This window comes from Cricetulus griseus, chromosome 2, assembly GCF_003668045.3.
Source record: "Cricetulus griseus strain 17A/GY chromosome 2, alternate assembly CriGri-PICRH-1.0, whole genome shotgun sequence".
In the NCBI taxonomy this organism is placed as follows: Eukaryota; Metazoa; Chordata; class Mammalia; order Rodentia; family Cricetidae; genus Cricetulus; species Cricetulus griseus.
Window position 1 is genome coordinate 63,409,707 of NC_048595.1, and position 16,750 is coordinate 63,426,456.

A 16,750-nucleotide genomic window follows, 5' to 3' on the forward strand; every position below is an offset into this window, starting at 1 on the left:
TTATCACATATGAAATTTCTATGTTTCCTACATTTTCCTAGTTTAAAACATTGCAATTCCACTGAAAATTTAAATTACAGAGAGTTGTCAGAAGAAAATCTAAACTCTAAAGTTAAAGGGATTATTTGGCTCTCCTTCTAATACCCAAATGTTTGTTCTTCTAGAGAGAGGGCTCGAAGCTGGAATGAACACAAACAAGTCTCAGTGTCTGGTCAGAACTCAGGGTGAAATACTAATGCAACCCTCATAAGGCCAATAAATAGACAGAATTTTTTTCATATATATTGTACTTAACATTGTATGTATAAATTATTAGTATATATAGTAAACATTTATAAATAAGATAACCAATATAAGTGCTTATAGGGATATTCTATATTCTGCTTTTTCTGCCTACATCTTAGATTCTTCTGTAAGTAAATATTTAGTATTTGTTGACTTTCTTTCTTCTTAACTTTTCTTACCTAGGAAACCATTGCTTTCTCAGGCTTGCTAGCCACAGACACATTACAGGCCGGGCTATGGGAGAGGATAATGCCTCTCTCTGCTTCTTGCTGGAGATTGAAGGAAATATACCCTGGCGCTGCCCTGGGCTGAGCCTGTCCACCATCTGTGTAAGGAATTCAAAGTCCCAGACAAAAGAAATTGGCAAAGTCTTCCTCTGTCTGCTCTCCAGATTCTCTAGATAGCCATAAAACACCTGGACAAAATCAGCAGGTGATGGCAAGGGAAAGAGAATGATCAGTCACAGGCGTTGTTGAATCCTTTGAACATTACTTATGGCCTGGACGTTGCTGTCACCAGGCACAGTTTGATCTTGGGTGAGTTTTCTGGAAGAGCTTTATTCTCTGGCTCAGTGACAACAGCAGAACCAAATAACACTGTGGATAGGAGAAAGAAGAGGGAAGCTAAGGCTTGCCTGCCCCAAGGTATGCAGTTCTAAGTGGTAGCACCTCTATGTGTGTAAAAACAAGTAAGATTGTTAGATGCAAAACTGTGCTTTTAGAACAGTTCTGAGGGTAACCCTATTAGAGGAGTTAAAATAGCCTCTAACACTTAGCATCTACAGAGTGTTTCTGGATGGTAGATGCTTGGTTAGCATTGCTCATGAGCCACTTTCCAAAAGACAATTTAAAATATACTTTCTAGACTTACAGTAGAGATGAGGACTTGGCATTATGGAATTTCTTGGTTTTTAGATGTCTTTTTGCTGTGGTGCATGACACTTCCATATAGCTATTGTCACTAGAACATCTCTGTATGTGTTTGTTGGAATAAGGTGAATGTAACACTAGAATGTAACACAGAAAAGTTTTCAGTATATTTTCCAGTTGTGTGGTATGGTTTATATCTATGGTCTTGTTTTGATGCTGTATCCATAGTGTTTAGTAGACACTGAGACACCACTTGAGCTGTCTGCAGTTTCTGTGGCTCTTTTATGTGGGAGCAGATTGTATGTCTCAGAGATTAGTAAGGACAATTCTATTTTTAATGGATCAGGAATTGTGCTGTAAAAAGATAATTCTTTGACTAGTAGAAACTCTGAGCAAAGTCCTTTGGTTGTTATCGTCAGTCAGGAAGTTAGAGTTTAATTTGGTGGTGCTTAAGCTGTTGGCCCCTGCCACTTCAATGGTTGCAGTTTAGTTATGCTCTTTATTTCCAGAGAGAGGGCTAAACCAAAGCAGAAGCTATACTAATTCAAAATTAGCCTCTTTTGCTTTGGCTGTGTCTACAAATGTAGCCCCTTTTCATATAAATGGCGTCAAGCTTCATTGAATTTAGCTCTGTCTTGTTAAGTACATTAATGCTGTGTTCTGTCATTCATTACATGAGAATTAGTTGTCTATTACAAAGTGGGGGTTTTTGTTTGGAGCCTGTTCTTCATGGAAGAAGGCCATACATGGCTTAATTCCCTGTGAGCATAGACGACTGGGCTTGTTTATCTGGGGCTTGTACAACACCACATGCATCAGGCAAAATGTTGACTGCACTGTTGGGAGACCCACCTTACTATAAACAAGCGAGCATAAAAAGAACACTTATCACCTTCCCTTTTGAAAACCCCCTTCCCTTCCTCCATGTATTTGGTCCGCTTTTTAAAGTGATCTATACAGTGTCCTTAGAGTGTGTTACAGAAAGTGTTAATATCTCAGAGCAGCAGTAATAATAATCCTTTTACTTGGGGTAATCACGTGCTAATCCGCTGGTAAGTCAGGAGTATTAGATCATTTGAAATTCATTGTGTCAGCTCATTTGAAATAACTAGTGTGGTGCTATAAACATTAGAGAAAGGGAGTCTTTGAACCCAAATAATAATGTCAAATAGTTTGTTAGTATTACATGCTCATGTTTAAGGGTTTCATAAGCTCAACCCATAGACAAGAGCATTTCAGTTTACATTGCTGTGTAATATATTATTTTAACTGAAGGCTTATTTTTATTTTGTTATTTGGAGAAACGTTCTTTGCCTCTGGCACTTAGGGGCATAAGTTTTATGGTACAGTTTTCACTTTGTGATCTCAGGGAGCCTGGTATGCCAGAGTTGGGTTTTTTCCCCCTCTTTCCTTTTCTTTATAATTCTTTTTAAAAGAAAGTTGTATTGTTTGCTTAAAGCATCGTTTGGCTTAAATTTTTCCTTGCTCTCCTATTTCATATTCTTGGGACAAACACTAATGAAACATACATACATATATATATATATATATATATATATATATATATATATATATATATATTTTACTGTAACGATTTAATCTGAGAGGCTTTATTCCATATTTTACTTCTGAGCACAACTGTCCCTTTGCTGGGCTTTCAGTAATTCAGTTGACCTATTCTCTTCCCTTCTCATGCTGAGTCACAACTTAGTGAGAGCCTTGCAGATAGGATTCTTATTTACTTTGTGCTCAACATCCATATTTAAAAAAAAATCTCAAGTTGTTTCATTTACAGAAAGTTGGAAAATTTGGCAAATTGACTAAAGTTTTTGACATGGCAATAAATAGGTATTTTTGATCAATCACTCCAATTTATTTTTTATAACATTATAATGCCCCCCTTTGGACTGTCTCTACAGTTTGACTATAGCTGTTGCATGAGACCTGAAGCTATGTGTATGGTAACACTTGGGTGTTAACTAGCTGTTGACAAAGCACTAGGGTAGAGCTGCAGCAAGTACCAATCATTTCATTGATTTTCTGAGAGTTTAGCCCTTCACTTAAGAGATTGAGCAATTAAAGCCCCTGCTGGATGAAAATCTGCAATTTCTCTACATCATGGTATCATTACTTGCTTTGAGCTCGTCTTTGATTTGTAGTTTGGAAGAGTTTGTAAATTTTCTACTACTGGGGTTCCTTAAATGCTGTGACGAGACTGAAGTTTGCAGACTTTCTTACTGACTGCCTGTGGTTAGATAAAGAGGGAGACCTGCACATTGTGTTGGATGCCTTGTCAAGACACACCTTGTTACATTTGACTTACCCCATGTCCTCCTACCAACATAGTTCAGCAGTAAAATGCTTCATCCTACAGCAACCAGAACACAGGATAGCTTTCTCTGTGCTGCTACAAAAATAACTGAGACCTACATAGGCTTTCTCAAGAACTGAAACCTGGATTGAGAAACGGTGTTATTAAATGCAACTTGAGCATTTTCAGGCATACCTCAGCTGAGAGAATAAGGCTGCCAGATGGTCTGGTTTAAATCACAGAGACAGTATAGCCAAATGCAGACTCAACTCCCCATGGCCCCAGCCATCTCAGGGGTTGCAGGGCAGGGAGGGGTTGGGGATACCAGTCCTGCAGACATTGGCATCATTGGTGGAAGAGCTAGAATTCCACTGGGCATGGGCTTAGACAGCATAGAGAGCATGGTTGTAGGCTGGTCAGAAGGGAGCCTAGCACAGACTGGGCAGGCAGGACAGTTACTTTTGGTTACTGGAAAATGACTATTTAGAGATCTGACTTCCCCAGGATCATTGGAAAAGGACAGCATGGCACAATGGCAAAGAACTAAGTTACTTACATATAAATCTTATTTCTACCATTTATCAATCCTATATGATATTTGACATGTCATGGGTTTAACTACATGTCCAAGTGCCTCATTTCTGAAGTAGATTTAGTAAAATCTACCACCCCTGTAGGTAAGTTAATTATGGAGAGTAAATAGATTCACAGTGCCTAGAGCAGTGCCTGGAATAGGTAAAGGACCTATGTATGTTTGAGCCACTGAGAGTACTGTTGGAAACCATCCGTGAAAACAACCCCTAGTAAATCTGGCTGCTGGAATACTCTCTGTTAAGGTGAACGACATTTTTGTGCCCTTCACAAAGACCACCCTCTTCTTTTTTAAATTTAAATTATTTATTTTACATCCTGACTGCAGGCTCCCCTCCCTCCTCTAGTCCCACCCTCTCCCCCCTCTTCTCCTGTACCACCTCTCCCATCCAGCCTTCTTTACTATTCTCTCAGAAAGAGGTAGGCCTACCATGGGCATCGGCAAAGCATGACATATCAAGCTGCCATAAGACTAAGCACTTCTCTTTGTATTCAGGCTGGGCAAGCCAATCCAGCATGAGGAATAGATTCCCAAGAGCCAGCCAAAGCTCCATGAACAGCCCCTGCTTCCATTGCCAGGAGTCCCACAAATAGACCAAGCTATATAACTGTCATATATATGTAGTGGGCCTAGATGCTCCCCATGCAGGCTCCCTGGATTTTGGTTCGACTCTGTGAGTTCCCATGAGCCAGGCTAGCCTTTTCTGTGGGTTTTCCTGCACTGTCCCTGACTCCCCTCCTTCAATCCCTCCTCCCTTTCCTCACCAGAACTCTAAAAACTCAGCTCAGGGTTTGGTCCTAAGTCTCTCTGAATCTGCCTCTATTAGTCATTGGATGAAGGCTCTTGAATTACAGCTGTGGTATGGTGAGTGGCCAGTTCTGGTGATACGTCCATATGGGCCCAGAAATCATCCTTGTAGACCCCTGGAAGTTGCCCTTGCATCAGGCTTCTACCTGACTCTGTAAAGCCCCCTTTCTAGTCATTTCTCAGCACTTTACCCCTCTGCTCACCCCCAACCCAATTCCTCAAGTTTCTATACCCACCCTCCCCAGTCCAACCAGGATATCTCCTCTATTTCCCCTTCCCAGGGAGATCCGTGTACCCCCAAATGGGCCATCCTGTTAACTAGCTTCACTGGGTCTGTGGATTATAGCATGGTTATCCTTTATAATTAATATCCACTTATGAGTGAGTACATGCCATGTTTGTCTTTCTGTGTCTGGGTTGCCTCACTCAGAATAATTTTATTTATTTTTTTTTTAGTTTCATCCATTTGCCTTCATTTCTTGATGTCATTGTTTTTAACAGCCGAGTAATACTCCATTGTGAGTGCAAACTTGTACAGCCACATTGAAAATCAATATTTCGGTTTCTCAGAAAATTGGCAATCAGTCTACCTCAAAACCCAGTGATACCACTCCTGGGCATGTACACAAAGGATGCTCAATCATACCACAAGAACACTTACTCAACTATGTTTATAGCAACATTTTTTGTAATAGCCAGAAGCTGGAAACAGCCTAGATGCCCCTCAGCTGAAGAATGGATAAAGAAAGACCAGGCTCTTATGTTGTGTATTTGTAGCCTCCAGCAGATAATCTTATGCTTTCTCTCTGTATGCAGCTGGGGTTTGGAGCTTCTATGGGACTCTGTGGCTCTGTGCAGTGTTTCCCCAGGCAAAAGTTCAGGCTGGGTGGCCTCTGCTTTCATCAAGGACTGTTGTCATAATTCTTTTTATGTTTTGCTTTGAGAAATACATTCTTCTTTTCCTTTTTTCTCCTTTCTTTTTCCTCCTCTTTTGGAGTCAGGATCTTACTATGAAGCCCTTGCTAGCTTGGAGCTTGCTTTGTAGACCAGGCTGGTGTGAAACTCAGAGAGAGCCACCTGTGTCTGCCTTCTGAGTGACAGGATTAAAGGCGTGCACCACTATGCCCAGCAAGTCATAGTTCCTATTGAGATATAATTTGTCAGGGAAAGCTGTTTTTATTTCAAAACTACAATGATTTTCAGTTTGCACCTTGGTAGGAATCTCTGTCGTGACATCAGTGTCAGTTTCTCAGAACTTACTTCTTTTGCAGATGAGGCAGAGGGCTTACAGAATAGGAACCTGATACTGGTTGATTGCTGTGCCCAGATGAAAGTGGACTTTAAGGTAGACTGAAATTTGCATTTATCAGTGACCATCAGAACTCTGTATCAGTTTTCTCAAATGCATGATGTGATTATCAGAATATGACTCCAGATTCTTCAACATTGCAATTTAAACCTATAAAAAGTCATGTTAAAAGTTTTAAAAGTTAGCCGGGCATTGGTGGCACATGCCTTTAATCCCAGCACTCTGGAGGCAGAGGCAGGCAGATCTCTGTGAGTTCGAGACCAGCCTGGTCTACAAGAGCTAGTTCCAGGACAGCCTCCAAAGCCACAGAGAAACCCTGTCTCGAAAAACCAAAAAAAAAAAAGTTTTAAAAGTTAGATTCATATTTTCTTATGTTTCTGAAAGATGGAGTAACATTTGTATCAGTAATGACTTGGAAAGAATGACTTAAGTAAGAAGAGTGAACTTTCATATGGGGGTGGGAGCTCCTAAACACATCCCCTTGTCTGTTAGGAGGCCCTTCCCAGTATAGCAATGGAATGTTCTGAAATGATCATAGTGGTCAGATTGGTCAGCTGCATTGGCATTGCCTTGACGGCACTGGAACTGATAGAATGCAATTGGACCATTGAGCTGACAGAATTGGTTTTAAATACCAGTTTCTCTGTTGATCAGATATGAGATCTTAGTCAAGTTCCTCAGTATCTTCAACTCATTCTTGCTTATGTCAGAGTGAAGTTGTTAATAGATATATCATGCTCAGTTGTGGTGACAATTTGCTTAGATCATATACATCAAATATTAGATATAGAAGAAGAAAAATTATCTTTTTCTATGCATTCTTCTAAGTTCTTGGCTGGAGCCTCTGTAAACAAAAGGTAGATCAGCAAGAGAAAAGTGTCCAATCTCTTTTATCTGATATATAGTATTTTTATAAGGAAATAAAGTCCTGCAAGATAAATGAAAACTGAGTGGTTTGGGCTAGGCTTGATGAAGAATGGGGGCTTCAAGGAAAATGAGTAAGAATAGTCAACTGGAAGGAACAGCAAAGCATGCCTTACTCATTTATATTCCTCTGCTTATGTGAGAGTCCTATAATCTGCTTCTGGGAAATAAGGTGAGGGAATGGCTGAATGTTCCTAAATCAGTGATTACTCAGGTCCTTCATCTTAAAAGGTCCACCATGCCAAGGTGGCAGACTTGGGATTGTGTGTCCTAAACTACATTACCATGGATGTAAACCATGTTGTATGTGATCTGGTTTGTACAAGAGTTTGAGAACTGGTTAATATTATTATCATTATTATTGAAAGTAGAATAATTAACCGTCTGCATTTCTACAGAGCTTCTCCAAGCATCTATTAAAGGTGGCAGTTGTGGTATTTAACACATTACATCCTCATTCTTCGATGCAGCCATCCTTGTTACCAAATATTGCGTAACTAGTAGTAGAATGTTGTGTTTATAGAGGTTTTAGTTTAGTTCTATCCATCTATTTATTTTCCATGTGGAAAAATGACATGCATGGTGTTTCAGTTATGATATTGTGGATGTGACCAGGCTTTGCTCCATCACTGAGCTGTACCATAACCCTATCATAAAGCATTTTTCAATTTCATAATTTAATGTTTTAATAAAAGAAAGCTTCGCTCTCTTTTTAGAGATATGAGCGTATTAAGTCTATTTATGTTATAGAATCCCTTTTATTTGTGTGTGTTTTGGGGTCTGTGTTCATGTGTGTGCATGGCACACACATATGGAGGACACAGCTTCTGATCGCTGTTTTCTTCAGGCACTCTCTACCTTAGTGTTTGAGAAATGGTCTCTCACCGAATCTGATACTCAACAGTTCAGCTAGACTGGCTGGCCAGTGAGCTCTGAGGATCTGCCTGCTTCTGTCTCCACCTCCCACTTGAGTACTGTGCTTACAGACAAGCATAACCTGGCCATGCTTTTTATATGGGTCCTGGGATCTGGACCCATCGCTATGCCCATGTAGCAAGCACCAAGTGTTGTTCCTTTAAAAAAAAATGAAACTGTCACTGTGAATTGAGTATGGTTTGGAAGCGTCAGTGTTTTGTCTGCTCATACTGTGCTGGACACAGTGCTGAATGACAGAGGCTGGGAAGAGGAGGTCACCATCCTTTGTTTCAAGGCATTGAAAATTAATATTCAGGAAAGATTTGCAAATTTTTCATTAACTAATTGTTTATCTAGGAATCCCTCTGTTGCACCCAGGATTGCCTGTCCCCTGTTATTAGTTTGTGTTCTCTGAATTTTGTGATGACCAAATTTAATTCTTAGGTTTCAGTTTCTAGCATCAGTGTGCAGAACTTTATAGGACATACAGTAATTTCATTTTGAGCCAATTTCATTAGATTTACATTTAGGGCACCTGATCTAGAAAGCAGAATCTATTTCACTTTTGAGAAACTATTTCCCATAAGATACTGTATTCTACTCCTCTCCTTTGGTGGTTTGCCCTTTTTTGTTACACTGAGTGTCATGTGATCTCACCTGAACAATTAGTTGAAAATACATTGTATGCATTCTGATACTTGCACATTTTTTCAATACTATATGACATACCCTGATGACAAGTATTCTTGTCACAATTCCTTTTGGTAAGGAGCTGTCACAGTCATCTTCTAAGTTACAGTTGAATTCATGGATATGTATTTTGGAGCCATAATTGAGCCCAAACTCTGGTAGCATTCTAGGCACCTCCTCCTTATGTTGATTAACTGTTATTCATATGAAAATAGCAAGGGACACTTTTTAAATGGAAAATTTTTTATCTAAGTAGTGGGAGGAATGGTGCTACTGATACCCTTTGTCTGTCCATTTGTTTGCTACAGAGCTCTGTCCTGAGAACCTGTATGGTAGTCATAGGAAGGTCAACACCCACCATTGCTCCTGGGTTTCAGTAATATCCTTTGCTTTGATAGTCTTTACTTTTGAATTTTAAACTACTTTTAAGTAAGGCTTCTCTGGTTCCAGGGATGGGATAGAATTGTTTAGTCTTATAGGTACGATGTCTACTTCGTAGTCAGTTATAATAAGCTTCTGATTGTTTCTTTAACACAATGCATTATTTCTTCCATGTGTGGCCCATATTTTAAACTGGAAATATATACTAGATAAATTCATAGTCAGCTGGCACTGTAAGTATTATATTAGTCATATGCTTGGATATTCTTGGTGTTCTTCTTGGCTCACAATTTAAAATGTCATTATTTTAGTCCAGCTTTGCAGGCTACCCTTCACAGGAGTGAAAGAGCCTTCTCTTTTTCTTCCTGTCAACTGATAACTGAATCTTCTGAAATAACAGACAAGGGCTAGATTGACAAGAGAAAAGTCATACAACTTTATGACTTATATGAGGACATCGCGGGGAAAGTGGATATCCAATAATCTAATGAGACTAGTAACCTATATTCCCAATTCCTGTGGAAGAAGGAAGTGAAAGTTGTTGGCACTTTTAGGGAAAAAAAAGTAAATTCCATTTTGGGAAAATGAGTCCATAGAACAAATTATAGTTTGAGTCATAGGGGTTTTTTGGGAGGGGTCTCTTGACCGTCTCCATGTTCTTGGGATATAGCCCATGCTGTCTTAACCTGTATCCCGCAGATACATGACAACATGTGTCTTGGATGAGCTTCATTCCCCATCTTGGCTTGTTGATTTCACTTAGATTCCTTTTGCATAAGTGTTGATGGTCCAGGTGAAAGGTATATTTGATAAAGTCCTGACAAGGAAAGCAAGATAAGGTATTCGACCTTGAAGACCTTGAATCAGCACCTACTGAAAACCTATCCATTTTCCACCTTGATTCTTCAGCTGAGCCTTTTCTTACTACCTCAAAAAGAAGGGGCCTTCTCTCTGAATCCTTGGGTATTACGTTTATATCTCTCTTCTCAAATCAATCACCTTCCATTTCATAGTATAGTTAAGTGTAGTCATAGTATAGTTAAGTGTAGTTAAAGTTGTCTCTATACTTAGGTATAAATTCCTTGAGGACATATATGCTCACACATCAAGGTTTAGAGTTCCTTTCACACAGTAGGTTTTTGATAAATATTTTTGTTGAACCTGTGAAGCTACAAGACTAAAATTTGTACCTGAGAATTTGTGAGGGACCTCTGTAATATTTTATACTTCTTATTCTGTATAATTGGAAAAATTTAATTTTCAATTCCTAGTGTACTACAAAGAAGTGAAAGAGAAATGCAGTCTAAGTTTAGTACAAGAAAGGTGACTGGGGAACAGGAAAGGGTAGGAGATGGTTTAATGTATACAGTCTTCCATCACAAGGCAGACACTTAATCTCAGGAAACAGCCTAATGAATATGAACACTTGGAAAAATTAGTTGCCCATTTCATTAATTGTTTATTTGTGAATGAAAGGGGCTAGTCAGGCCGGACAATTGCTTGGTTTCTGGAAATTGCTATACTAAACTATCTCCAGATGTTAGGAGAAAGCGAGACATCCACATTTTATTGTGTGTAACATGTTGTTGCACAATTCATAATTTGAGCCTGGAAATTTTTAGCTTCTGTTTTCTTAGCACTTCATTTTCTTTTGGTGTTAGATCTCTCTTCTCCTGAAAACTTACCATTAAAATAATTAAAAGGAAACATTCAATGTTGTACTTCCACTGAAGTTACTTGGTCTAGCTAAAGAAAAGCTAAACTTGCTTTTGTACGGAGAAACAGTTTTTCTTCCCTGGTCTGTTTTATTGAGAACTATTTATACAGTGAATTCATATGTGTATGAAGTTGGAAAGTTGACTTAACTTCAGTCAGTAATTCTTCTTGATGGGTATTTTAAAATCAAATTTGATTTTATTTGATAATTATTTACTAGGAAATAACATTCCTAGTAAATGCTTGTTGACAAGATTTTTTAATGCTGTTCCTTCAAGTTACTATTTAGTGATTAAATCATAAAAACCCTAGCAGCTGCAGTGGCAAGCTGTAGATGTTTTGTATCACTAGCATGCAGAGTGAATATGTTCTCACCTTGCTCTTTTATCTTTATTCAGTCATGGGGATGATAACCTACTGTGATCCATTATCTATCCCCCTCACCTTCCCAGCAACAGGTATTCCAGCCCTCCTTTGAAGCTGCTACAGAGTGTTGATTTTGATTGATAACCAAACCAAAAAGCATCAGATGAATGTAAAGAGGTGGATTTTTACATGTCATTTAAAAAATGGCATTTGTGCTGCACTGTGTTCTACAGCTATTTTCCAGATTATTCTAAATATTAGAAGGAAATTCTTTGGAAAACTGTCCCATCAACTTTTCTTTTCATCTGTGTGTCATAGAGACAACCCGGCTGGAGGCTTTGGTGACTAGACTATCTGGCAGGACAATTGATAGTATCTTTCCTTTGTGTTGTGACAAATATATTTCGGCTGTAGCTTATTAACATAATTGGGCACAACCACAGACATATTGTACATATTAGAGCATAGAATTAGAACCATTTTTTGCACATCACAGTGTCCTCTTGCTTGTACTTTTTTTTTTCCCCTTTTTGACAAGGATCTGGATAATTGCTTCAACAAATGAACTGCTGTGTTCAGTCTGTTTCTATAATTTCATAAATTGTTTGCGTGATAAAACCAAGCAAGCTTTCACTGAGTTAATATAAGAAACCACAGTGTAATTACAGGAGCTGTATCAGTTTTGAAAATGTGTGACAGAAATGGCAGTTGAGCTGACAGCTTCTTTTTCCTTGTTCTATCATAACAAATTATAACTCTTTTAAGTGTCAGTAGGCAAGTCTGCCCTGCATACCTCATCTTTGAAATGGGTCTGCACTCAGACTGACTGGTGACTCTTAAGTATGTGTATCGAGCATCCCCTGGGAATGACTCTTGCACTGAAGAGTTTCTGGGTGTTGGTATTCTTGAACTCAGGAGTAAGGAGAGGTGAAACACCTTGCATTTGAAAGAAAGAGGGGTAAGCATGCTAGAAAGTAGACAAAAGGTTTAAAAGCAGGTTGGACGTTTTTTTCGAAGTCTGTATTATAGTATGCCCTTTGTTTCCATTTAAATCTTGTTGAGTAAACTAGTATAGTTATTTTTGTTTCAGTTTATAGGCTCTTACAAAGCTGACAAATTATAATCATTTCACTATTTTTCTAATTTCTCACAGCAGTCTATACCTTCACTCTCACCCTATAGTCAGCTTCAGCTTCTCCCCCACCCCATACATAAATTGCTGGGAACCTCAAATTCCTTCTGGGGGTGTTTAGGAAAGATGTAACTCATCGGTCCTTTTCAAGTTGTAGTGAATCTAATTATAGCCGTGCATCTGGTAGGCATGAAAACCATTAGACAAGCAAAGCAGGCTCCCAAATGCCACTCCATGAGTATAATTTAAAATGCTTCAGATTCAGCACATCCTTCTTCAGTTATTTCCTCATGCATTGTTACCTTCTTGTAAGGCTACATGGTGTGCTTGGTCTTCGGCACACCCTCCCCCATCACTGCATTGCATGATATCTGTGTTGTGTTCCTAGTCATTCCTGTAGAATAAAGTGTGATAAAGGTTTTATTTATCCATAATAGATATGATAGTCAAATAATTTTTTATTAAAGGTAACAATTGAGGTTATTTAGCATCTTATGAATAGCAAAAAACAGCCAAGAACAAGACAGACAAGTCAACTTTTTTTTTTTCTTTTTCTGCCTCTAAGTTTAGTTAGGAATGAGGACCAAGAGACACCAGTGTCCTGTGGAGCACAGGAAAGTAAGAGAAAATCAGGCATGAGATTCAGATTTGAGGCCAAGCCAGGCAGTGGTGGCACACACCTTTAATCCCAGCACTGGGGATGCAGAAGCAGACAGATCTCTGTGAGGTCAAGGTCAGCCTGGTCTACAAAGCTACACAGAGAAACCCTGTCTTGAAAAATCAAACACACACGCACGCACGCACGCACGCATGCACGCACGCACGCACGCAAAACAAAACAAAATACAGGTTTGAGGCCTAATGGAGCAATGAAAAAAAGATTATCACTATGGAAAAGGAAGAGAACATCCATCCTCCTGGGAAATTCAATAGAAAACACTTTGTGCAAGATTAGTTTCAGTCGAGAGCCAGAGTGGAAATGTGCTGTAAAGTGCAGCAAACTCCTGGCTAGACTCTGCAGTTCTGGAGACAGAGTAGTTCACAGCTCTGTACTGTGGCTTCCATGGTAAAGAAAGTCAGCAGGAGACATTTCCCTATTTCCTTAAAGATACTGGAATAAGTTATGTTTCCTTCTTGTGGTAGGCATGGTTTGGCCACTTATTTCTGTGTGATCATATTTAGTTTTCCAGTTGAAATCTAAACTTTTTGTCCTACAGCAGTGAAGTTGGCTTTCATGTGTGCCTTTTAACTCCTAGTCACCAGTGAAGCAAGACAAGGTCAGGATGCCTTCTCTCTAGACCAGAAAGCCCTGTCTGTGTTCACCACTATTTGCTGCATATCACTTACTGCCTGACACTTTAAACTTTGCATTGTTCTATCCTTTTCACACTATCTTTATCTCTAATCCCTGGCACAGAATAGGCATTTAGAAAATATTTGTTGAATTGATAATTTTGTGTCTGCTGGTCAATTGTGGCCCTGAAAGCCCCCTTGGGAGTTCACTGCCTGCCAGTCTTGAGCAGAGCTAGCCATGTCTGATCTATCCTGTCTCATTCAGACATCTTGAGTCTCACTGCTACTTTCTCCAGACTGCATTCCAGGCACCAAAGAAACAGCTACAAAATCTCTGTCCTGTACAGGAGATGAGAAATGATGGTTGGGAAGGTGCGTTATTAAGAAGCACAATAAATTACATAACGAAAGCAAGTAATGTTCTTGCTTTGCTTAGGTGTTACTGTAAATTAAGTAATGTAGAGTTTGGAGAAAGCGTGGGATGTGTTAAAACTCTTGCACATGATAACAGAGGAGTTTGAAATAGACTTGTATCTCCAGTTCACATGCTAGTGCAGAACAACATATAAAGGAGAAATTTGGAGGTCATAATTCAGCATTTCTGTTTCCTGACCCCATTCAAGTTTCCTTACTAAACCAGCTTAAACATAAGTGCTGAGAGTAGCTCGCAATGTATAAACTGTTTGTCTAGAAACTGTATGTTATTCACATTAGAAATGTAATTTCAGCCTTCTCTAAAATAAGGATTGAAAGCCATTGCAATTGCTTTGTTTACCACTTGCTCTCTATTTGGCACTTTTCTCCACTTTATACAAAGTATCTCTCCTGAATGGGAAAATTGTGTGTGAAAGTAGTTGTTACAAGTGAGGAATACAGTGCCTTCTAAAGGAAAACTAATTCACAAATACCATATAAGGAAGCTTTTTCCACTCATGGAAAATGGAAATTAAGGCTAGATTTAGCTAATCACAGCTTTCCATGCTTTTCTGGCCTGTGTTCTTCTAGTGTGAATTACTTGTCTCAAGACTCTAGATCTTCATTCGCAGAATGAACATTTTGATCAGCTCATGAAGCATTTGATGGCCAGAAATAGAGAGCAGTCATCAGAATAAGTTTGGTGTCCTAGGAATATTGATTTAATGATAAAAAAAAAACATTTGCACACATGATTCAGTGACAGGAGACAGAATTCTTTTGCTTGTTCTTCTGAAAGGAATTAATTTTGTTAATGTATGGATTAGGTTGTCAGAGCTTGTGATTAGAACATCAGGTTTTCCCATCTGGAACTCTTAGCTGCCCGGACAGCATAGGGACACACCACCATTGGATTTCAAAAGGTCTTAAGGAGATGCCATCTGGGAATGCTAGCATCTGGGTACATATATGAACAACTTGGCCCACTGTGTGAGTTTCAAGCAGAGTTCTTGGTTTCTATGTATTTCTAATAAGACTGGTAATCAGCCACAGCTGATTTTACAGGTGTGGACTGGTCCTGTGTTCCTTTTAAATGGCGCCTTTGGAAACAACACTCCTTAACTCAACATCTCTTAGTTACTTTCTCCATCTTAACTTTCTTTTTTGCATATTTTTCCTTTTGAGGTATAAGCTACTTCATCCAATACACATTTTAAAATTATTTCCCCTCTCTGGCCTACTTGGCACCATTTCTGCTAGAATGATCTTTCTTCTTTAATTAACTTTTAAAATTCGTTGCCTCAAAAATTATGTATACTTTCTCAGGCTTTTGTTCTCCAACACTTGGCTTTAATACGTTGTTTGAAATACTTATTAATGGTTTATAAGTAATTACTTAGGACCTAAAATCTCGTCATCAATGAAGGGGTAAAGCCTTTTCTTCTATTCTAGCACTAGATATTTCAGATAGATGGTTTTTCAAAGAAGTTCTTGAAAGGTTGGGATCAAGTCTTTAAATATTTTAATTATACTCCAGGTTTACAAATGCAGGTTTTCATGGTGTCAGTTTTCTTTGTAACATATTCAGTTTCTTATTTTTTAAATATTTCATATTTTGTCTACTTCAACTTTGGGTTCCTTCTCTGGCTGAAAAAGAAACTTCTATTCAAGAGGAAAACATGTAACTTTTGTTACTCCTCAGCATTTGTGGGACATGGAGGATTCAAAACTGAAGGCAGTGAAGACTAGAGACAGTGTTGAGAGTTGAAAACAAGGGTTCTGTTTGAGAAAGTGAGTTGTCTCCTGTCTCTTCTCCCATATAAGTGAGACAATGGTAAGGAGATAACCTCCTAATAATTAGAATGAGGAGTAAATGAACTTGTCTGTTTAGAGTATTTAGTGCAATTCCTATTACATGTGGATGTAAGGCAACTGGGCCAGCATTAAGAAACTCTAATTCTGCACAGAGTAGATGATTGTATGAGAAATACATAAATACATAAATAAGTCTAGACCTTGGTGTAGGGATTTCCTCCTTGCTCTTTGTTGCTGTTCTGCTCACATAATGCACTTTAATGTGTTTCAAGAAAGCAGTTAGAGTATGGTACTGTTTTGAAATGACCTGTTCTTTTTGTGAGAAATGACAGGGTGCTTAAATAAAGTTGATACTGATAGAGATGTAGTCTTTAAGACACTTCAGATTCTGTGCTTCCTGAGGAGGAGAGGAGATATTTGACACAGTAGCCCTGTTCATTTACTAACACCAATGTGAAAGCAGCTGACTCCAAAAGTATTCTTGCCCTTTCTGTGACAAGGTCTGTTTTCTTTATTGAGATATAATTCACTTCACACAAATTTACCATATAAGCCACTTTAAAGTATGGGTCTCAGTTGGCTTTAGCACAGTCACAAAGTTTTATAGCTATCACCATTACAAGATCTTTTTAATTAAAATGTATTATAATTTTAAAAGGGTCTAAAATTTCCTTTGAATTCAAGGTATTTTTAAAAAGCAAAGTATTTTAAACAAAATTCAAAATACACAACTTTGTAAATGATAATCATTGTTTTACTTTCATAATACTCTTTACTGTGTGTGTGTGTGTGTGTGTGTGTGTGTGTGTGTGTGTGTGTGTGTATACACATATCATTAGATGTATTCAGAAACCACCAGAGATACTGAGTTATTTTCTCTAATGTTCGCCACCCTATTCCTCTGAGAACATCCTGAACTGGTTGCTTGTTG

General features: G+C 38.6%; 1 protein-coding gene across 10 annotated transcripts in view; it reads left to right on the top strand.

Annotated features, from left to right (window-relative positions):
- Nucleotides 1-16,750, top strand: part of Bnc2 (basonuclin 2) — a 403,916-nt gene that overhangs the window by 228,369 nt on the left and 158,797 nt on the right. The window lies entirely within an intron of this gene.